Raw genomic sequence first — 24,473 nt, 5'->3', positions numbered from 1 at the left:
GGCAGAGGGAGAGAGAATCTTAAGCAGACTCCATGCTAAGTGTGGAACCTGACATGGGACTCAATCTCACAACCCTGAGATCATGACCAGAGCTGAAATCAATTGTCAGAAGCTTAACTGAATGAGCCACCCAGGAGCTTGTACTGGAGATATTTTTAAAAAAGAAAAAAAAAAAAAAGCAGATCACTGGGCCCCATTCCAATTCTTCCTAAATGGAAATTGGGGAGAGAATAGGAATTTGTATTTTAACAGACTCCTCAGGTAATTTTTTTTTTGTACACTAAAGTCTGGGAACTGATATTAAAGAATAACAACTTTAGGTCACTCTTCTCTTTACCTATACCTTTGACCTAAAATTGTAGTCTTATTCCAAATTTGTTTCTCTATCTGTGGTTTCTATCTTGTTGCATTGCACCTCCATCCACTCAAACTCCAAGACAGAAACCTGAGAGTCATCCATATCACCCACTCCCTCACTCTCATGCAATCTATTACCAAACCCTATATGAGTCTTAACACCCCAGTTACCCCACAATTCTCTAGCTCTCCAGCTATTTACCTTTGTTCATAGCCTCATTAGTCTTGCCTGTACTATTGCAGGTACTACCTGTACTATCCCTGCTTCTAGTTTTACTATTCTGATATTTGCCCACTGCTACTAAATCAGTGCTTTTCAACATTTACCGAACTTTTTAAGGATCTGAGGAACTTAAAAAACCATCATTTCTGGATTCTTTCTTTCTTTCTCTCCTTTCTTTTACTATTTCATTTTTTATTTAAAATTTGATTAGTTAATATAGAGTGCAACACTGGTTTCTGGAGTAGAATTCAGTGATTCATCAGTTATGCACAATGCCCAAAGCTCATTACAAAAAATGCCTTCTTTAATAGCCATCACCCATTTTGCCTATTCCCCACCCACCTCCTTCCATCAACCCTGTTTTCTGTCTGTTACTAAAAGTCACTTACGGCTTTTTCCCTTTCTTTTTTTTTCCCCCCTTTAACCATGTGTTCATCTATCTTCTTACTCAAATTCCATGTATACTGAGATCATGTGGTATTTGTCTTTTTTCACTGATGTATTTCACTTAGCATTATACTCTAGCTCCATCCCTGTCTTTGTAAATGGCAAGATACCATTATTATTTATGGATGAATATTATTCCATTGTATGTACCACATCTTCTTTATCCATTCATCAGCTGATGGACATTTGGGATCTTTCTATAATTTGACTATTGTTAATAACAATGCTATAAACATCAGGGTGAATATGTACCTCTTTTAGTATTTTCATATTAGTATTTTCATATCCTTTGGATAAATACATTGTAGTGCAATTGCTGGATCATAAGGTAGTTCTATTCTATAATTTTTGAGGCTCCTCCACACCATTTTCCAGAGTGGCTGCACCAGTTTACATTTCCACCAACAGTACAAGAGAGTTCCATTTTCATCACATCCTCACCAAAACGTGTTGTTTCTTGTGTTGTTCATTATAGCCATTCTGACAGGTGGTAGGTGGTATTTCATCATGGTTTGATTTGTATTTACTTAATGATGACTGATGCTGAGCATCTTGACATGTGTCTCTATGCCATTTAGATGTCTTGGAGAAGTGTCTATTCATGTATTCTGTCCATTTTTCAACTGAATGATTTTTTTTTTAAGGTGTTGAATTTGAAAAGTTCTTTGCAGATTTTGGATACGAACCCTTTATCAGGTATGTCATTTGCAAATATCTTGCCCATTATGTAGGCTGCCTTTTAGCTTCACTTATTGTTTCCTTCACTATACAGAACCTTTTATCTTGGTGAAATCCCAGTTGTTCATTTTTGCTTTTGTTCCCCTTGCCTTGGGAGAAAAATCTAGTTAGAAGTTGCTTTGGGCTGATGTGGAAGAGGTTATAACCTATGTTTCCCACTAGTATTCTGACGGTTTCCTGTCTCACAATTAGGTCTTTAATCCATTTTGAATTTATTATTGTTTATGGTGTAAGAAAGAGGCCCAGTTTTATTCTTTTGCACGTTGCTGTCCAAGGTTCCCAACACTATTGAATAGACTCTCTTGTTTTTCTATTGGATATTCATTGCTGTTTTGTCAAAAATTAGTTAACCAGATATCTGTGGGTCCACTTCTGGGTTCTCTGTTCAATTCCATTCATCTATGCCACTGTCATACTGTTTTGATAACTTCAGCTTTGTTTTATAGTTTGAAATCTGGAATTGTGATGACTCCTATTTTTTTATTTTTCAGAATTGCTTTGGCTATTCAGGTTATTTTGTGGTTCCATACAAATTTTAAGATTGTTCTAGCCCTATGGAAAATGCTGGTGCTATTTTGATAGGTATTGCATTGAATATGTAGATTAGTTTGGATAGTACAGATATTTTAATAATGTTTGTTCTTCCAATCCATGTGCATGGAATGCTTTTTCATTTCTTTGTGTCCTTTTCAGTTTCTTTCATAAGTGTTCTATAGTTCTCTGAGTGCAGATCTTTTATCTCTTTGGTTAGGTTTATTTTTAGGTATCTTATGGTTTTTGGTAAAATTGCAAATGAATCTAATTTCTTGATATACTTTTCTGCTGCTTTACTATTGGTGTATTGATTGGAGTAACAGATTTCTGTACATTGATTTTTATAACCTACAACTTTGCTAGATTTATGTATTATTTCTAGCAACTTTTTGGTGAAGTCTTTCAGATTTTCTACATAGATAATTATGTCATCTGTGGAGTGGAAGTTTGACTTCTTCATTGTCAATTTGGATGACTTTTATTTCTTTTTGTTGTCTGATTTCAGAGGCTAAGACTTCTGTTAAATAGTAATGGTGAAACTGAATTTCCCTTTCATGTTCATGACCATAGCAGAAATGCTCTCATTTTTTTCTCCATTGAGGATGATATCAGCTTTGGGTCCTTCATAATGCCTTTATAATGTTGAGGTATGCTCCATCTACCCCAGTCTGGTGAGGGTTTTCATCAATAAAAGATGCTGGGGGTGCCTTGGTGGCTCAGTCAGTTAAGAATCTGACTCTTGATTTTGGCTTAGGTCATAATCTCAGGATAAAAAGATAGAGCCCCACATCAGGTTTCACATTGGCCATGGAGCCTGCTTAAGATTCTCTCTCTCCTGGAGTGCCTGGGTGGCTCAGTGGGTTAAGTCTCTGCCTTCAGCTCAGGTCATGATCTCAGGGTCCTGGAATTAAGCCCTGCATCAGGCTCTCTGCTAGGTGGGGAGCCTGCTTCCCCTCTCTCACTGCCTGACTTCTTGAGATCTCACTCTCTCTGTCAAATAAATAAATAAGTTTTTTGGAAAAAAAAAAGGTTTTAAAAGATTCTCTCTCTCCCTTCACCTTTCTATCTAAAAAAGATAAATAAAGTAAGAAAGGAGGCTATATATTGCCAAATGCTTTTCCTGTGTCTGTTAACAAGACTATATGTTTTTAATTTTTTTCTTTTACCAATGTAATGTACACATATTTGATTTTTTAATATGAACCATCCCTGCATCCCAGTAAAAAATCCCACTTGGTTGTGGAGAGTATTTTTTTTTAATGTACCGTTGAATTCAATTTGGCAGTATTTTATTAAGAATTTTTGTATTCTGGGGGGGACAAGATGGCGGGGAATTAGGAGGAGGCACCTTTTCAACTTGTACACTAAAGTGAGCTGATTACCTACCAAAGAACTCCGATCATCCATGAAATCAGCCTGAGATCAGAATTATATACGTCTGGATCTCTACAGGAGCAGAAGACACCAGTGGGCAGGTAAAGTTGAGTGGGAACATAGGACTGATATCAGAAGATAAACAAAAGGGGGAGGGAGCCACCAGAGGCAACTGGTTGGAAAGTAATACCCCAATCTGAGAGTGCCCTGTGTCTGGGGACCAGCATTAACTTGGAGTCTGGTTGAAAGCACTCAAAAAGAGCAAAGGATGGCGGGGGGTGGGGTGGGGGATTGTGGGAATAGGGGCGGCTAGGGACAGGGGCTTAAATCCCTGGACACAGGACAGCCTCTCCTGGCGCTGAGTCAGAGAGAGTGCGGCAGAGAAACCAGGTCTTGGTCCCTAAGCCTTCAGCATGCCCAAGAATGCATGGGTTTTGGCTCCTGTGTGGGGATGGGAGCCATGCCGGATGGCAGAACGCGTGAGCCCTGCTACAGAGCCTCAGATACGTGCGCCCCTCATCCTCCCCTGAGAGAGGTACAAAGGCCCAGCCAGCACTCTTTGACCCACGCCTTTGTTTCAGAGCCCAAGACGCAGGCCCCAAACTCTCCCCCGAGAGAGGTGCGCAAAGGCCCAGCCTGGTGCTTTAGGACCTGCGCCCCGTTCTCAGAGCCTGAAATGCATGCGCAACCCACAGTCTCCTCTGAAAGAGGTGTGAGCAAGCTGGGCACTCTTAGACCCAGAAAGATCAGGCACTCCCAGCCCGAGCGAGCGGGAAAATCACAGTGTGCAATGGCTGCTTGAAACCTCTCTGGTGGTGGTCTGGAGCTCCCAGACAGCCGCCACTGCCATGATTTTGGCTACAAACAGAAGATCCTGCATCCCCAGGGACTGACTCAGAACCTGCTCTGCCAGCGGCCAACGGGGAACTTATTTGGGCTCTGCAGGCAGACTGAGGCTTCTCTCTGACAGGGAAGTCAGGGTGCAGGTTTTTTTTTCCCCTAAAACTACAAAAACCATCAAAAGCGGTCAAGCTGAGAGAAAAAAAAAAAAAAAGTGAACAAACATAAATAGAGCCAGAGAACAAAAGCCTAAAAAAAAAAACAGTTTTCTCAGAGCCCACACCCTTGAAGGGGGTGGGAGGACTTAACTCAGGTAACATCATTGACTGAAAATCCACGTGGCAGGACCCTCCCCCAGAAAACTAACCAAGAAAAAAAAAAGTGCAAGAGAAAAACCACCACTACTTCATAGGACATCTTTTATTTTTAACTTGTTCCCACTATTCTGGTTCATTCTATTTTTATAAAGACAATTTTTTAACCTATTTACCATCACAGTGACCTGTCCAGTACATCAAAGTCCATAATGACCTTCTAACCTGAACGTTTTGATATATACACATGTGTTTTTCTTTTGCATTTCTATTTTTTGAATTTCTTTTTTTTTTAATTTTAGTTTAGTTGAGTCTAGTTTATTTCTTTTTATATTTATTATCTAATATTCATATAGACATAAACTTCAAAGTAATCCCCTTTCCCCAATCAATACTACCCCTATAGGTAAACTATTTTTTTTTAATTTTTTGTTTTTTATAAACATATATTTTTATCCCCAGGGGTACAGGTCCGTGAATCGCCAGGTCCACACACCGCAGAGCACTCACCAAAGCACACACACCCCACAATGTCCATAACCCCATCCCCCTTCTACCAACCCCCCTCCCCCCAGCAACCCTCAGTATGTTTTGTGAGATTAAGAGTCACTTATGGTTTGTCTTCCTCCCAATCCCATCTTGTTTCATTAATTCTTCTCCTACCCACTTAAGCCCCCATGTTTCATCACCACTTCCTCATATCAGGGAGATCATATGATAGTTGTCTTTCTCTGCTTGACTTATTTCACTAAGCATGATACGCTCTAGTTCCATCCATGTTGTCGCAAATGGCAAGATTTCATTTCTTTTGATGGCTGCATAGTATTCCATTGTGTATATGTACCACATCTTCTTGATCCATTCATCTGTTGATGGAAATCTAGGCTCTTTCCATAGTTTGGCTATTGTGGACATTGCTGCTATAAACATTCGGGTGCATGTGCCCCTTCAGATCACTACGTTTGTATCTTTAGGGTAAATATCCAGTAGTGCAATTGCTGGGTCACAGGGCAGTTCTATTTTCAATATTTTGAGGAACCTCCATGCTGTTTTCCAGAGTGGTTGCACCAGCTTGCATTCCCACCAACAGTGTAGGAGGGTTCCCCTTTCTCCACATCCTCGCCAGCATCTGTCATTTCCTGACATTGATTTTAGCCATTCTGACTGGTGTGACATGATATCTCATTGTGGTTTTGATTTGTATTTCCCTGATGCCGAGTGATATGGAGCAATTTTTCATATGTCTGTTGGCCATCTGGATGTCGTCTTTGCAGAAATGTCTGTTCATGTCCTCTGCCCATTTCTTGATTGGATTATTTGTTCTTTGGGTGTTGAGTTTGCTAAGATCTTTATAGATTTTGGACACTAGTCCTTTATCTGATATATCGTTTGCAAATATCTTCTCCCATTCTGTCAGTTGTCTTTTGATTTTGTTAACTGATTCATTTGCTGTGCAAAAGCTTTTGATCTTGATGAAATCCCAATAGTTCATTTTTTCCCTTGCTTCCCTTGCCTTTGGTGTTGTTCCTAGGAAGATGTTGCTGTGGCTGAGGTCGAAGAGGTTGCTGCCTGTGTTCTCCTCAAGGATTTTGATGGATCCCTTTCTCACATTGAGGTCCTTCATCCACTTTGATTCTATTTTTGTGTGTGGTGTAAGAAAATGGTCCAATTTCATTTTTCTGCATGTGGCTGTCCAATTTTCCCAACACCATATATTGAAGAGGCTGTCTTTTTTCCATTGGACATTCTTTCCTGCTTTGTCGAAGATTAGTTGACCATACAGTAGAGGGTCTATTTCTGGGCTCTCTATTCTGTTCCATGGATTTATGTGTTTGTTTTTGTGCCAGTACCATGCTGTCTTGATGATGACAGCTTTGTAATAGAGCTTGAAGTCCAGAATTGTGATGCCACCAACTTTGGCTTTCTTTTTCAATATCCCTTTGGCTATTCGAGGTCTTTTCTGGTTCCATATAAATTTTAGAATTATTTGTTCCATTTCTTGAAGAAGATGGATGGTACTTTGATAGGAATTGCATTAAATGTGTAGATTGCTTTAGGTAGCATAGACATTTTCACAATATTTAATCTTCCAATTCAGGAGCATAGAACATTTTTCCATTTCTTTGTGTCTTCCTCAATTTCTTTCATGAGTACTTTATAGTTTTCTGAGTATAGATTCTTTGCCTCTTTGGATAGGTTTATTCCTAGGTATCTTATGGTTTGGAGTGCAATTGTAAATGGGATTGACTCCTTAATTTCTCTTTCTTCTGTCTTGTTGTTGGTGTAGAGAAATGCAACTGATTACTGTGCATTGATTTTATATCCTGACACATTACTGAATTCCTGTACAAGTTCTAGCAGTTTTGGAGTGGAGTCTTTTGGGTTTTCCACATATAGTATCATATCATCTGCGAAGAGTGATAATTTCACTTCTTTTTGCTGATTTGGATGCCTTTAATTTCCTTTTGTTGTCTGATTGCTGAGGCTAGGACTTCTAGTACTATGTTGAATAGCAGTGGTGATAATGGACATCCCTGCCGTGTTCCTGACCTTAGCGGAAAAGCTTTCAGTTTTTCTCCATTGAGAATGATATTTGCAGTGGGTTTTTCATAGATGGTTTTGATGATATTGAGGTATGTACCCTCTAACCCTACACTTTGAAGAGTTTTTTTTTTTTTAAAGATTTTATTTATTTGTCAGAGAGAGTGAGCGAGAGCGAGCACAGGCAGACAGAGTGGAAGGCAGAGTCAGAGGGAGAAGCAGGCTCCCTGCGGAGCAAGGAGCCCGATGTGGGACTCGATCCCAGGACGCTGGGATCATGACCTGAGCCGAAGGCAGCTGCTTAACCAACTGAGCCACCCAGGCGTCCCAACTTTGAAGAGTTTTGATCAGGAAGGGATGCTTTACTTTGTCAAATGCTTTTTCAGCATCTATTGAGAGTATCATATGGTTCTTGTTCTTTCTTTTATTGATGTGTTGTATCACATTGACTGATTTGCGGATGTTGAACCAACCTTGCAGCCCTGGAATAAATCCCACTTGGTTGTGATGAATAATCCTTTTAATGTACTGTTGAATCCTATTGGCTATTATTTTGGTGAGAATTTTCACATCTGTGTTCATCAAGGATATTGGTCTATAGCTCTCTTTTTTGATGGGATCCTTGTCTGGTTTTGAGATCAAGGTGATGCTGGCCTCATAAAATGAGTTTGGAAGTTTTCCTTCCATTTCTATTTTTTGGAACAGTTTCAGAAGAATAGGAATTAGTTCCTCTTTAAATGTTTGGTAGAATTACCCTGGGAAGCCGTCTGGCCCTGGGCTTTTGTTTGTTTGGAGATTTTTAATGAATCTTTTAATCTCCTTACTGGTTATGGGTCTGTTCAGGCTTTCTATTTCTTCCTGGTTCAGTTGTGGTACTTTATATGTTTCTAGGAATGCATCCATTTCTTCCAGATTGTCAAATTTGTTGGTGTAGAATTGCTCATAGTATGTTCTTATAATAATTTGTATTTCTTTGGTGTTAGTTGTGATCTCTCCTCTTTCATTCATAATTTTATTTATTTGGGTCCTTTCTCTTTTCTTTTTGATAAGCCTGGCCAGGGGCTTATCAATTTTATTAATTCTTTCAAAGAACCAGCTCCTAGTTTCATTGATTTGTTCTATTGTTTTTTTGGTTTCTATTTCATTGATTTCTGCTCTGATCTTTATGATTTCTCTTCTCCTCTTGGGCTTAGAGTTTCTTTCTTGTTCTTTCTCCAGCTCCTTTACGTGTAGGGTTAGGTTGTCTACCTGAGACCTTTCTTGTTTCTTGAGAAAGGCTTGTACCGCTATATATTTTCCTCTCAGGACTGCCTTTGTTGTGTCCCACAGATTTTGAACCGTTGTATTTTCATTATCATTTGTTTCCATGATTTTTTTCAATTCTTCCTTAATTTCCCGGTTGACCCATTCATTCTTTAGAAGGATGCTGTTTAGTCTCCATGTATTTGGGTTCTTTCCAAACTTCCTCTTGTGGTTGAGTTCTAGTTTCAGAGCATTGTGGTCTGAAAATATGCAGGGAATCATCCCAATCTTTTATTACCGGTTGAGTTCTGATTTAGGACCGAGGATGTGATCTATTCTGGAGAATGTTCCATGTGCACTAGAGAAGATTGTGTATTCTGTTGCTTTGGGATGAAATGTTCTGAATATATCTGTGATGTGCATCTGTTCCAGTGTGTCATTTAAGGCCTTTATTTCCTTGCTGATCTTTTGCTTGGATGATCTGTCCATTTCAGTGAGTGGAGTGTTAACGTCCCCTACTATTATTGTATTATTGTTGATGTGTTTCTTTGATTTTGTTATTAATTGGTTTATATAGTTGGCTGCTCCCATGTTGGGGGCATAGATATTTAAAATTGTTAGATCTTCTTGTTGGACAGACCCTTTGAGTATGATATAGTGTCCTTCCTCATCTCCTATTATAGACTTTGGCTTAAAATCTAATTGATCTGATATAAGGATTGCCACTCCTGCTTTCTTCTGAGGTCCATTAGCATGGTAAATTCTTTTCCACCCCCTCACTTTAAATCTGGAGGTGTCTTCGGGCTTAAAATGAGTTTCTTGTAGACAGCATATTGATGGGTTTTGGTTTTTTTTATCCATTCTGATACCCTGTGTCTTTTGACAGGGGCATTTAGCCCATTAACATTCAGGGTAACTATTGAGAGATATGAATTTAGTGCCATTGTATTGCCTGTAAGGTGACTGTTACTGTATACGGTCTCTGTTCCTTTCTGATCTACCACTTGTAGGCTCTCTCTTTGCTTAGAGGACCATTTTCAATATTTCCTGTAGAGCTAGTTTGGTGTTTGCAAATTCTTTCAGTTTTTGTTTGTCCTGGAAGCTTTTAATATCTCCTTCTATTTTCAATGATAGCCTAGCTGGATATAGTATTCTTGGCTGCATGTTTTCCTCGTTTAGTGCTCTGAAAATATCATGCCAGCTCTTTCTGGCCTGCCAGGTCTCTGTGGATAAATCAGCTGCCAATCTAATATTTTTACCATTATATGTTACAGACTTCTTTTCCCGGGCTGCTTTCAGGATTTTCTCTTTGTCACTGAGACTTGTAAATTTTACTATTAGGTGACGGGGTGTGGGCCTATTCTTATTGATTTTGAGGGGCATTCTCTGAACCTCCTGAATTTTGATGCTCGTTCCCTTTGCCATATTGGGGAAATTCTCCCCAACAATTCTCTCCAGTATACCTTCTGCTCCCCTCTCCCTTTCTTCTTCTCCTGGAATCCCAATTATTCTAATGTTGTTTCGTCTATGGTGTCACTTATCTCTCAAATTCTCCCCTTGTGGTCCAGTAGCTGTTTGTCCCTCTTTTGCTCAGCTTCTTTATTCTCTGTCATTTGGTCTTCTATATCACTAATTCTTTATTCTGCCTCATTTATCCTAGCAGTGAGAGCCTCCATTTTTGATTGCACCTCATTAATAGCTTTTTTGATTTCAACTTGGTTAGATTTTAGTTCTTTTATTTCTCCAGAAAGGGCTTTTATATATCTGGAGAGGGTTTCTCTAATATCTTCCATGCCTTTTTCGAGCCCGGCTAGAACCTTGAGAATTGTCATTCTGAACTCTAGATCTGACATATTACCAATGTCTGTATTGATTAGGTCCCTAGCCTTCGGTACTGCCTCTTGTTCTTTTTTTTGTGTTGAATTTTTCCGTCTTGTCATTTTGTCCAGCTAAGAGTATATGAAGGAGCAAGTAAAATACTAAAAGGGTGGCAACAACCCCAGGAAAATATGCTTTAACCAAATCAGAAGAGATCACAAATCGTGAGGGGGGAGAAAGGGGATAAAAAGAGGTTCAAAAAGAAAGAAAGAAAAAAAAAATTAAAAAAAGAAAACGAATAAAGAAAAGTATAAAAAAGAAAAAATATATATATTAGGTAAACTAGTTAAAAAAGGAAAGGGTAAAAGTTAAAATAAATTTTAGCAGAAGAAGAGAAAAAAAATGAGAAAGAAAAAAGTTAAATTAACTGCAAGACTAAAAAAAATCACAGGGAGAAAGCCCTGAGTTCTGTGCTTTGCTTTCTCCTCCTCTGGAATTCTGCTGGTCTCCTTGGTATTGAAACCCCACTCCTTGGTATGTGAACTTGGTCTTGGCTGGAGTTCTTGTTGATCTTCTGGGGGAGGGGCCTGGTGTAGTGATTCTCAAGTGTCTTTGCCCCAGGCAGAATTGCACCGCCCTTACCAGGGGCTGGGCTGAGTAATTGGCTCGGGTTTGCTTTCAGGAGCTTTTGTTCCCTGAGCGCTTTCTGTAGAGTTCCGGAGGATGGGAATACAAATGGCGGCTTCCTGGTCTCCGGCCCGGAGGAGCCGAGAGCCCGGGCCCCACTCCTCAGTGAGGCCTCAGAGAATAGCGACCAGTAACTCCCGTCTGCCTGACCTCTGGCTGCGCTCCGAGCTCACTGAGCCTGCGGCTGGTTCAAGGTAACCCCGAGCTGTGATCTTAATGTTGGCTCTGTCTCTGTAGCCACCTTTCCCATTCTAATTCCCGCAAGCTCTGCGACACTCAGACACCCCCGATCCTTCTGTGACCCTGCGGGACCTGAGGCCACGCTGTCCCCGCGTGGGCTTCGTCCCGGTTTAGCCTCTGGAGTATTGTCCCTCAGCAGAACAGACTTAAAAGTCCTGATTTTGTGCTCCGTTGCTCCGCTGTTTGCCGGGAGCTGGCCCCTCCCCCGGGGTCTATCTTCCCGTTGCTTTAGATTCACTTCTCTGCCAGTCCTACCTTTCAGAAAGTGGTTGTTTTTCTGTTTCTATAATTGCTGTTCTTCTTCTCTTTGATATGCCAATGGATTTGCATGTGTTTGCAATCTTTAGATAAGCTATCTAGCTGATCTCCTGCTAGCTGAAGTAGTCTCAGCCTGCTACTTCTCTGCCATCTTGACTCCTCCCCCAGGTAAACTAATTTTTAATCTCCCTTTATCTTAGGAAAGTTGAGTCCTTTAACAAAGATATCAAGTACATCCAGGAAGAATCAAAACAACCTTCCTCACCCACATTGTGAATTTATAACCACTCTCCCACCTTTTTCTTCCACCACTGTTTCTGTGTTTTTGTGTTTATCCTGATAGTATATAAATCTTACACTTGAGGTTCTTTTGGACAAGGTTCTTCCTTTATTTGCATCTCTTGTCATATACTTTTATCAGTCTTTTTGTTTCTCTGTTTTTGTTTGTATACTTCATAAATCTTACCTTGGGGCCCATTTTGGCTGAACCTTCTCTTTCATCTTCCCTTTCATTCCTGTCTCTCTCTCTCACACTCTTTTTTTCTTTTTCTTTTCTTTTGTCTCTCATTTGGGTGGGGAATCCTGATTGCTCAGAAGTGTTCCAGGGTGCACATTGACTGCACCACGGTCAATACATCCAACTACATCTCTTCAGTCATCTCTCACCAAAATGACTAGAAGGAAGAATGCCCAACAGAAGAAAAATAGAGAGGATGGGCCTTCTGCAACAGAGCTAACGGCTATCAACATAGACAATACGTCAGAAAGAGAATTCAGGCTAACGATTATCCAGGCAATAGCTAGGTTGGAGAAAGCCATGGACAACCAAACGGAATTGATTAGGGCCGAGCTGTAGCTACCAGAGATGATGTTCACAGTGTTAGGGAGGAGCTAAAAGCTACAAGGGCTGAGGTTCACAATGCTCTCAATGAGTTCCAATCTAATCTAAATTCTCTCAAAGCTAGGGTAACTGAGACAGAAGATAGAATTAGTGATCTGGGGGACAAACAGATAGAGAGAAAGGATCAGGAGGAATCCTGGAAAAAACAGCTAGAAACCAAAAAAACAGAATCAGGGAAATAAATGATGCCATGAAACGTTCCAATATCAGAATTATTGGAATCTCTGAAGGGGAGGAGAAAGAAATAAGTCTAAAAGATATAGCGGAACAAGTTCTTCATGAAAATTTTCCCAATCTCACGAATGGAACCAGCGTTCATGTCCTAGAGGCCGAACGGTCTCCATCCAAGATTATAGATTCCAAAAAAACATCAAGGCACCTGAAATCCAAATTGAGGAATCATAATTGTAGGTATAATCTCTTGAAAGCTGCTAGGACAAAGAGGCTCCTTACTTACAGAGGAAAGCCTATCAGAATAACACTAGACCTGTCCACAGAGACCTGGCAAGCCAGAAAGGGCTGGCAAGACATATTCAGGGCATTAAATGAGAAGAACATGCAGCCAAGAATACTTTATCCAGCAAGACTGACATTCAAAATGGATGGAGAGATAAAGAGTTTCCAAGACTGGCAAGGCTTAAAAGACTATGCAACCACTGAGCCAAAACTGCAGGAAATATTAAGGGGGGTTCTATAAAAGAGGGAAAATCCTAAGAATAGCATTGAACAGAAATATAGAGACAATCTACAGAAAGAAAGACTTCAAAGTTAACATGATGTCAATAAAAACGTATCTATCAATAATCACTCTCAATGTGAATGACATAAATGCACCCATAAAATGGCACAGGGTTGCAGACTGGATAAAACGACAGGACCCATTCATATGTTGTCTACAAGAGACCCATTTTGAACCTAAAGATACACCCAGACTGAAAGTGAAGGGATGGAGAAGCATCTTTCATGCCAATGGGCCTCAAAAGAAGGCTGGGGTAGTGATTCTCATATGAGATAAATTAGATTTTAAACTAAAGACTGTAGTTAGAGATACAAAAGGACACTACATCATTCTTAAAGGGACTATCCATCAAGATAATCTAACAATTGTAAATATCTATGCCCCCAATATGGGAGCAGCCAATTACATAAGAAAACTATTAATCAAGAAAAAGAGTCATATTGATATGAATACATTAATAGTAGGATATCTTAACATGCCTCTCTCAGAAATAGACAGATCATCAAAGCAGAAAATCAATAAAGAAACAAGAGCATTGAATGACACACTGGACAAGAAGGACCTCATAGATATATACAGAACATTCCACCCTAAAACAACAGAATACTCATTCTTCTCAAGTGCACATGGGACCTTCTCAAGAATAGACCACACACTGGGTCACAAATCAGGATTCAATCCATAAGAAAAGACTGAGATGATTCCCAGCATATTCTCAGATCACAGTGCTTTGAAACTGGAGCTCAATCACAAGGAAAAGTTCTGAAGGAACTCAAACACCTGGAAGCTAAAGACCACCTTGCTTAAGAATGCTTGGATCAACCAGGAGATCAAGGAAAAACTGAAACAATTCATGGAAAACAATGAGAATGAAGACACTTCGGTCCAAAACCTATGGGATACAACAAAGGCGGTCCTAAGAGGGAAATACATAGCCATCCAAGCCTCTCTCAAAAAATTGAAAAATCCAGAACACAGCAGCTGTCTCTACACCTTAAAGAACTTGAGAATCAACAACAAATCAAAACAAATCCACACATAAGACGGGAAATAATCAAGATTAGAGCTGAGATGAATGAGGTAGAAACCAGAGACACACTAGGACGTATCAATGAAACTAGAAGCTGGTTTTTTGAAAGAATCAATAAGATTAATAAACCATTGGCCACACTAATCCAAAAGAAAAGAGAGAAGGCCCAAATTCATAGAATTATGAATGAAAAGGGAGTGATCACAACTATCACCAAGGAAGTAGAAACAATCATCAGAAGTCATTATCAACAGTTATATGACAATAAGCTAAGCAACCTAGATGAAATGGATGAATTCCTGGAAAACTATAAACTCCCAAAATTGAACCAGGAAGAAATTCACAACCTGAATAGACTGATATCTAGTAACGAGATTGAAGCAGTGATCAAAAACATCCCGAAACACAAGAGCCCAGGACCTGACGGATTCCCTGGAGAATTCTACCAAACTTTCAAGGAAGAAATAACACCTATTCTCCTGAAGCTGTTTCAAAAAATTGAAGCAGAAGGAAAACTTCCAGACTCTTTCTCTGAAGCCAGCATTACCCTGATCCCCAAACCAGGCAAAGACCCTACCAAAAAGGAGAATTTCAGACCAATATCAATGATGAATATGGATGGTAAGATTCTCTACAAGAGCCTAGCATACAGGATCCAACAGCACATTAAAAAGATTATCCCCCATGACCAGGTGGGATTCATCCCTGGGATACAAGGATGGTTCAACATTTGCAAATCAATCAATGTGATAGAACAAATTAATATGAGAGGAGAGAAGAACCACATGGTTCTCTCAATTGATGCAGAAAAAGCATTTGACAAAATCCAGCATCCTTTCCTGATTAAAATGCTTCAAAGTATAGGGATAGAGGGAACATTCCTGATCTTCATCAAATCTATCTATGAAAGACCCACAGCAAATATCATTCGCAATGGGAAAAAGCTTGCAGCATTTCCAGTGAGATCAGGAACATGACAAGGATGCCCACTCTCACCACTCTTGTTCGACATAGTATTAGAAGTCCTAGCAACAGCAATTAGACAACAAAGAGAAATAAAAGGTATCCAAATTGGCAATGAAGAAGTCAAATTCTCTCTCTTCGCAAATGGCATGGTTCTTAATATGGAAAACCCAAAAGACACCACCCCCAAACTACTAGAACTCATACAGCAATTCAGCAACATGGCAGGATACAAAGTCAATGTACAAAAATCAGTGGCTTTCTTATACAATAACAATGAAAATACAGAAAGGGAAATTAGAGAATTTATTCTATTTACTATAGCACCAAGAACCATAAGATACCTGGGAATAAACCTAACCAAAGAGGTAAAGGATCTGTATTCGAGGAACTACAGAACACTCATGAAATAAATTGAAGAAGACACAAAAAGATGGAAAACCATTCCATGCTCTTGGATTGGAAGAATAAACATTGTTAAAATGTCGTCTATACTGCCTAGAGCAATCTATACTTTTAATGCCATTCTGATCAAAATTCCACCAGTATTCTTCAAAGAGCTGGAGCAAATAATCCAAAAATTTGTATGGAATCAGAAGAGACCCCAAATCGCTAATGAAATCTTGAAAAACAAAAATAAAACTTGGGGCATCACGCTACCTGATTTTAAGCTTTACTACAAAGCTGTGATCACCAAGACAGCCTGGTACTGGCATAAAAACAGACACATATACCAGTGGAACAGAGTAGAGAACCCAGATATGGACCCTCAACTCTATGGTCAAATAATCTTCGACAACACGGGAAAAAATATCCAGTGGAAAAAAGACAGTCTCTTCAATAAATGGTGCTGGGAAAACTGGGCTGCTATATGTAGAAGAATGAAACTCAACCATTCTCTTACACCGTACACAAAGATAAACTCAAAATGGATAAAAGACCTCAACGTGAGACAGGAATCCATCAGAATCCTAGAGGAGAACATAGGCAGTGATCTCTTCGATATCAGCCACAGCAACTTCTTTCAAGATATGTCTCCAAAGACAAAGGAAACAAAAGCGAAAATAAACTTTTGGGACTTCATCAAAATCAAAAGCTTCTTCACAGCAAAGGAAATAGTCAAGAAAACAAAGAGGCAACCCATGGAATGGGAGAAGATATTTGCAAATGACAGTACAGACAAAAGGTTGATATCCAGGATCTATAAAGAACTCCTCAAACTCAACACACACAAAACAGACAATCATATCAACAATTGGGCAGAAGATATGAACAGACACTTCTCCAATGAAGACATACAAATAGCTATCAGACACATGAAAAAATGGTCATCATCACTAGCCCTCAGGGAGTTTCAAATTAAAACCACATTGAGATATCACCTTACACCAGTTAGAATGGCCAAAATTAGCAAGACAGGAAACAACATGTGTTGGATGGGATGTGGAGAAAGGGGAACCCTCTTCCACTGTTGGTGAGAATGTAAGTTGGTGCAGCCTCTTTCAGAAGTGTGGAGATTCCTCAAGAAATTAAAAATAGAGCTTCCCTATGACCCTGCAATTGCACTCCTGGGTATTTACCCCAAAGATACAGATGTAGTGAAAAGAAGGGCCATCTGGACCCCAATGTTTATAGCAGCAATGGCCATGGTCGCCAAACTGTGGAAAGAACCAAGATGCCCTTCAACAGATGAATGGAGTAGGAAAATGTCCATATACACTATGGAGTATTATGCCTCCATCAGAAAGGATGAATACCCAACTTTTGTAGCAACATGGACTAGACTGGAAGAGATTATGCTGAGTGAAATAAGGCAAGCAGTGAGAGTCAATTATCATATGGTTTCACTTATTTGTGGAGCATATCAGATAACATGGAGGACATGGGGAGTTAGAGAAGAGAAGGGATTTAGGGGAAATTAGAAGGGGAGGTGATCCATGAGAGACTATGGATGCTGAAAAATTTATCTGAGGGGTTTGAAGTGGCGGGGGGGTGGGAGCTTGGGGTACCAGGTAGTGGGTATTTGAGAGGGCACGGATTGCATGGAGCAGTGGGTGTGGTGCAAAAATAATGAATACTGTTATGCTGAAAATTAATAAAAATTAAATTTAAAAAAAAGAATTTTTGTATTCCAGATGGAGTGAAAAGAAAGGCCATATGTACTCCAGCGTTCATAGACGCAATGGCCACAGTTGCCCAATTGTGGAAAGAGCCAAAATGCCCTTCAATAGACGAATGGATAAAGAAGATACAGTCCATATATACAATGGAATATTACTCAGCCATCAGAAAGGATGAGTACCCAACTCTTGTATCAACATGAATGGGAGTGGAGGAGATTATGCTGAGTGAAGTAACTTAAGCAGAGAAAGTCAATTATCATATCGTTTCACTTACTGTGGAGCATAAGGAATAACATGGAGGACTTTAGGAGAAGGAAAGGAAAAGGAAATTGGAGAAAATGAAAGGAGGAGATGAAGCATGAGAGACTGTGGACTCAGAAAAAAACTGAGGATTTTGGAAGGGAGGGGTAGAGAGATGGGTGAGCTTGCTGGTGAGTATTATGGAGGGTGTGTATTGCATGGAGCACTGGATGTGGTGTATAAACAATGAATCTTGGAACACTGAAAAAATAAAATTTAAAAAATTAATTTAAAAAATTAATTAAGTAATTAAAATAATTTTTGTATCCTTGTTTACCAAAGATATTGTCCTGTAATTCTCTTTTTTAGTGGGGTCTTTATCTGGTTTTGGAATCAAGGTAATGCTGGCTTCATAGAATGAATTTGGGCCTATTCCTTCCATTTATATTTTTTACAACAGTTTAAGGAGGATAGCTTTAATTCTTCTTTAAATGTTTAGTAGAATTCCTGTGATAAGCCATCTGGCCCTGGAATTTAGTTTTTGGGGAAATTTTGGATTGCTGATTCTATTTGTTTGTTGGTTAGGGATTAGTTCCATTTTTCTATTTCTTCCTATTTCAGTTTTGGTAGTTTGTCAGTTTGTTTGGTTTTTTTTTGTTTGTTTGTTTGTTTTGTTTTTTTGGTTTTTTTTAAAGATTTTATTTATTTATTTGACAGAGAGAAATCACAAGTAGATGGAGAGGCAGGCAGAGAGAGAGAGAGGGAAGCAGGCTCCCTGCTGAGCAGAGAGCCCGATGCGGGCCTCGATCCCAGGACCCTGAGATCATGACCTGAGCCGAAGGCAGCGGCTTAACCCACTGAGCCACGCAGGTGCCCGGTAGTTTGTCAGTTTGTAGCATATATCTTTTCATAGTATTCTCTTACAGTTGTTTGTATTTATGTGATGTTGGTTGTGATCTCTCCTTTTTCATTCATGATTTTATCTATTTCAGTCTTTTATCTTTTTTTTTATAAGTCTGGCTAGAAGTTTATCAATTTTATTAATTCATTCTACTGTGTTTTTGTTTGTTTGTTTCCATATCATTTATTCCTCCTCTAATCTTTATTATTTCCCTTCTTTCACTGGCTTCAAGCTTTATTTGTTATTTCATTTCTAGCTCCTTTAGGTGTAAGGTTATGTTGTATATTTGAGACTTCTTTGCTTCTTGAGGTAGGTTTGTACTGCAATTATCTCCCTCTTAGGACTACCTTTGCTGCTTCCCAAAGGTTCTGGACTATCATGTTTTCATTTTCTTTCATCTTTTTTTTTAATTCCTTTTTTATTTCTTCGTTAATCCTTTCATTCTTTAGTTGGATGTTCTTTAACTTCTACATATTTGTGGTCTTTCCAAAGTTCTTCTGGTGTTTGACTTCAAGTTTTGAATCATTGTGGTCTGAAAATATGCATGGTATGATCTCAGTCTTTTTGTACTTTTTGAGGCCTGATTTTGGATACAGTATGTGATCTGTTCTGGAAAATGTTCCATGTGCACTCGAAAAGAATATGTATATTCTACTGCTTTGGATGAAATGCTCTGAATATATCTATTAAATCTATCTGGTCCAGTGTGTCATTCAAAGTCACCATTTCCTTGTTGATTTTCTGTTTTGTTGATCTGTCCATTGCTGTAAGTGTCCATTGCTGTTAAAGGGCCCTATTATTATCGATTATTATCAATGAGCTTCTTTATGTTTATTAATTGATCTATATACTTGGGTGCTCCCAAGTTGGGAACATAAATATTTATAATTGTTAGATATTCTTGATAGACCTCTTACCTATGATACAACATCCTTCTTAATCTTTGTTTTAAAATCTAGTTTGTCTGATATAAGTATGGCTACTCCAGATTTATTTTGATGTCTGTTAGCATGATGAATGGCTCTCCATCCCCTCACTTAAAATCTACAGGTGTCTTTAGGTCTAAAATGAGTCTCTTGTAGGCAGCATATAGTTAAGTTATGTGTATGTTTTTTTGTTGTTGTTGTTTTGTTGTTGTTGTTTTGGTTTTTGATCTAGTCAGTCATCCTATGTCTTTTGATTGGGACATTTAGTCCATTTACATTCAGAGTGATTATTAAAAGATATGGATTTAGTGCCATTTTGTTTCCTATATAGTTGGTGTTTCTCTTGAAGTTCTCTGTTCCTTTTTAGGTTTTGCTTCTTTTGGTGTTCTTCTTTCTTCTTCTTTTTTTTTTCCATTTAAAAAATCACTCTTAAAATTTCTTGCATGGCTGGTTTAGTTGTCATGGATTCCTTTATTTTTTGTTTGTCTAGGAAACTGTCTCTACTTCTAGTCTGGATGACAACTTTGTTGGATAAAGAATTATTGGCTGCATATTTTCCCCATTCAGCATTTTGAATATTTCCTCCCACTCCTTTCTGGACTGCCATGTTTCTGTGAACAGATCTGCTGTGAACTTGATCTGTCTTCCTTGTACATTAAGGACTCTTTTCCCCTTGCTGATTTCAAGACTTTTTCCTTGTTTGTGTATTTGGTGAATTTGATTATAAATTGCCTTAGCAATGGTCCATTTTAGTTGAATTTAATAGGATTTTTCTGTTCTTGGATTTTGATATCTGTGTCCTTCCCCAGATTAAGGGACTATAATTTGTCTCAATAAACACTCTGTCTCTTTTTCTCTCTCTTCATTTTCTGGGGGTCCAATAATTCAAATATTATTTTTTAACAAGTCACTGAATTCTGTATGTCTGTCTTCCTGGTCCATTACCTTTCTTTCTCTTTTCAACTTCATTATTTTCATAAAATTATATTTATTTTCATAAAATTATAATTTTATCTTCTGTATCACTGAGTCTCTCCTCTACTTCATCCACCCCTGGTTTTATGGCCTCCACTTGGGATTCTATCTTGGTTATACCATTTTTCATTTAGACTGAAAGAGATTCTACTTATTTTATTTCTGCAGTAAAGGATTCTCTAGAGTGTTCTATGCTTTTTTCAAGCCTGATTAGTATCCTTTTAAATGTTGTTTTAAATTATAGTACATATATCTTACTTATATCTGTAATAATTAAATCTCTGACTATGTGTATTGCTTCTTGTTCTTTCTTTTGGGGTGAATTTCTCTGTCTCATCATTTTATCCAGAAAAGAAAAAAAAAAAAAAAGAAACACACACACACACACAAAACTAGATCCTAGCTGGGTTTTGGTCCCCTTATTAAAAGACTCAAGATCTATAAATAAGTAAATAAAAATAGAATAAAATAAAAGTAAACAAAAAATTTAAAAATATATAAAATACCTATATAAATAAAAATTTTAAAAAATTAAAAAGAAATTGAAAAAAATAAAATAAATGAAGAAATATATATTTTAAGATTTTTAAAAATTTATTTGAGAGAGATAGAAAAGCAGAGTCCTTGCAGAGCAAGGAGCCCAACATGGGGCTCAATCCCAGGACCCTGAGATCATGACCTGAGCCAAAGGCAGACGGTTAACTGACTAAGCCATCCAGGTGCCCCAATGAACAAATACTTTACAAAAATAAATAAGAGTAAAAAGTAAGCCAGATCCTATTTTACCCCAGAGCTAAAGCTTTGCAACACTCCATGATCTGTAAACTTTGTGGGAGCAAGATTTTTGCTGATCTGGAGGAGGGGACTGTTGGGCTGATTCTCAATTGGACTTGTACTAGTGGAAATGTGTTTCCAGGACTCAGGGAGGAGAGGCTTGGTGTAATTGACTCTGACTTCCACATGGTGATGCTGTTCTCCTCCCTGAAGGGTTTAAGTGCTGATGTGTGGTATGAATCTGGTAGCATCCAGGCTCTATAGACTGGGAGCTGAAAGTTTGCACCCCCCCCCACACACACACACACTCTTCTGTGAGTCCTCATAGAAAAGCAACCAATTACTCTTGTATCCTGCATTCACCTTGCCTGTGTCCAAGGGGTTTTGTGTGTGGGTGTGTGTATATTTTGTTTGTTTGTTTGTTTGTTTGTTTTAATCCCAGGTGTGTGACTGAATTCCAAAACCTCAAAACCTCAAATTTTAATGACTCCTGGGGTCGGGGTGGACCCGTGCTATTCCTCTGAGGGACATTCTCACCTCACTTTTGCCATTTGGAAAGCAGTTGTACAACCATGCAGCGATTGTTTATACAAAACTGAGCAGAAAGCCAGCACCTAGACTTGCTGTACTCAGCCGGTTTTCCTCACTCCTATGCCTAGGAACAATGTAGCATTTAGTGTCACCCATTCTTCCTGGAACCCAGGGGATTCTCAGACCAAGGTGTCACACCTATGATTGCACCCCAGTTTGCCAACTGAGTACCCTTAAGCCAGGCACATCCCCCACTGTAGCAGACTTCTAAAAGTCCAGATTTTGCACTTCATTGCTTATAATACTTTGTGGTAGCCTTCATAAGCAGTTTCCCTCTCTGCTGCCATATCCACAGCTATATCTCCCCCAATTCGTCTCTCTACCTCCTATCTTTCAAAAGGTGATTGTTGGTTTTTGGGTCAAGATGGCAGAGGAGTGGCAGGCTGAGATGACACCAGGTAGCAGGAGATCAACTAGATAGCTTATCAAACCATTCCAAACACATACAAATCCAACAGGAGATTAGAGTGAAGAAGAGTAGCAATTCTAGAAACAGAAAATTGACCATTTTCTGAAAGGTAGGACCAGCAGAGAAGTGAATCCAAAGCGACAGGAAGATAGACCACTGGGGGAGGGGCCAGCAAGCGGCAGAGCAACGGAGCACAAAATCAGAACTTTAAAAACTCTGCTCCACTGAGGGATTTTTCTCCAGAGGCTAAACCAGGGTGAAGCCCATCCAGGGACAGCATGGTCTCAGATCCTGCGGGGTCACAGAAGGATCAGAGGTGTCTGAGTGTTGCAGAGCTCACACATATTAGAGCAGGGAAGCTGACAACAGAGACAGAGCTGAGGAGTGAGCTCTCAACTCAGGGTTACCTTAAATTGTGATCCATGGCACAGGCCACTGCTCTGTGAGTGGGGACCCCACAAGAACTGGGGAGACGCCCTGGAAGAGCACAGGGATCTGTGTGGTTTAGAGACTCCAGGTGGGGCTGTGTAACAGAGACAGAGATGCTTGGTCACAGGCTGGGTGAGCTTGGAGCACAGACAAAAACCAGGGAGATGGGAGTGATTGAGTGTTTTCCCCTGAAGGCGCACTGAGGAGTGGGGCCCCGAGCTCTCAGCTCCTCCAGGCCAGAGACTGGGAGGCTGCCATTTTCATTCCTGTCCTCTGGAACTCTAAGGAAAGTGTTCAGGGAACAAAAGCTGCCAAAAACGAACCTGAGCGGATTACTTGGCCTGGCTCCGGATAAGGGCAGTGCAATTCTGACTTGGGAAAAATTACTTGAGAATCTCTACAACAGGTACCTCCCCAAGAAAATCAGAAAGAAATCCAGCCACGACCAAGTTAACTTACCAAGGAGAACAGCAGAATTGCAGGAGGAGAAAGCAAAGCACGGAATTCATGGCTTTCTCCCATGATTCTTTAGTCTTACAAAGTTAATTAAATTTTAAATTTTTTTGACTTCTGCTAATTTTTTTAAACTTTTACCCTTTCCTCTTTTAAAGTTTTTTTTTTAACTAGTTTATCTTAACAATACCTTTCCAAAAAAATCTTTTTTGAACTTTCATTATTATGGTCATATTTTATCCTTCATTGTATCTAATTTTATTTGTTGTATACACATAGGGTTTTTTTCTTCTAAAAAAAATTGGGATACAACTTCTTCTAATAGATCAAAATATACCCTAATCTAGCACAGGGCTTTATTCTAGTCTCCAGCCTGAGCAAATTCTCTCCACTTTCATTTTCTTTATTCTCCCAACCATCTAATCAAATCCTTTTTTAGAAATTAAAAAAATATATATCATGTTATTAGTCATATTCCATCCCTTCATCGTGTTTACCCTTATATATGTTTTTCATTCTTTAAAATTTGGGGAGGTGGTTTCTCCTAAGAGACCAAAATTCTCCCAAAATTAAGTAGGTGACCCTGTTCTATTCACCAGTCTAATATATATATATATATATATATATATATATATATATATTTTTTTTTTTATATTTTTTTTTTATATATTTTTTTTTATATTTTTTTTTATATTTTTTATATTTTCTTTTATATTTTTTTTTATATATATTTTTTTTATATTTTTTTTTTATATTTTTTATATTTTTTTTTATATTTTTTTTTTTTCTTTTTATTTTTTTTTATTTCTTTCTTTTTTTTTCCCTGAACTTCTTTTTAGCCCCTCTCTTCCCCCGCATGATTTGGGGTCTCTTCTGATTTGGTTAAAGCATATTTTACTTGGGTCTTTGCCTCCCTTTTTGTATTTTATTTGCTCCTTCATATATTCTTACCTGGATAAAATGACAACGTGGAAGAACTCACCACAAAAAAAAAAAAAAAAAAAAAGAACAAGAGGCAGTACTGAAGGATAGTGACCTAATCAATACAGACATTGGTAATATGTCAGATCTAGAATTCAGAATGATGATTCTCAAGGTCCTAGCTGGGCTTGAAAAGGCATGAAAGATAATAGAGAAACTATTTCTGGAGAAATAAAATAACTAAAATATAACCAAGTTGAAATTTTAAAACAGCTATTAATGAGGTGAAATAAAAAATGGAGGCTCTTACTGATAGGATAAATGAGGCAGAAGAGAGAATTGGTCTTTTCTGACCAAATGACAGAGAATAAAGAAGCTGAGCAAAAGAAAGACAAACAACTACTGGACCACGAGGGGAGAATTTGAGAAATAAGTGATACCATAAAACAAAACAACATTAGAATAATCGGGATTCCAAAAGAAGA

The 24,473-nt window shown here is 38.7% G+C and overlaps 1 long non-coding RNA gene across 1 annotated transcript; it reads right to left on the bottom strand.

Annotated features, from left to right (window-relative positions):
• Positions 1-911: 911 nt before the first annotated feature.
• On the bottom strand, positions 912-20,219 carry LOC116582903. Its single transcript, XR_004282552.1, has 3 exons — positions 19,864-20,219; positions 16,546-16,551; positions 912-925 (listed from the first exon to the last, which is right to left on the bottom strand). It is a non-coding gene; the product is annotated as an uncharacterized LOC116582903 (long non-coding RNA).
• Positions 20,220-24,473: the final 4,254 nt, after the last annotated feature.

This window comes from Mustela erminea, chromosome X (genome assembly GCF_009829155.1).
Source record: "Mustela erminea isolate mMusErm1 chromosome X, mMusErm1.Pri, whole genome shotgun sequence".
In the NCBI taxonomy this organism is placed as follows: Eukaryota; Metazoa; Chordata; class Mammalia; order Carnivora; family Mustelidae; genus Mustela; species Mustela erminea.
The sequence above is the reverse complement of the archived record's forward strand: the minus strand, read 5'-3'. Positions and strand labels throughout refer to the sequence as shown.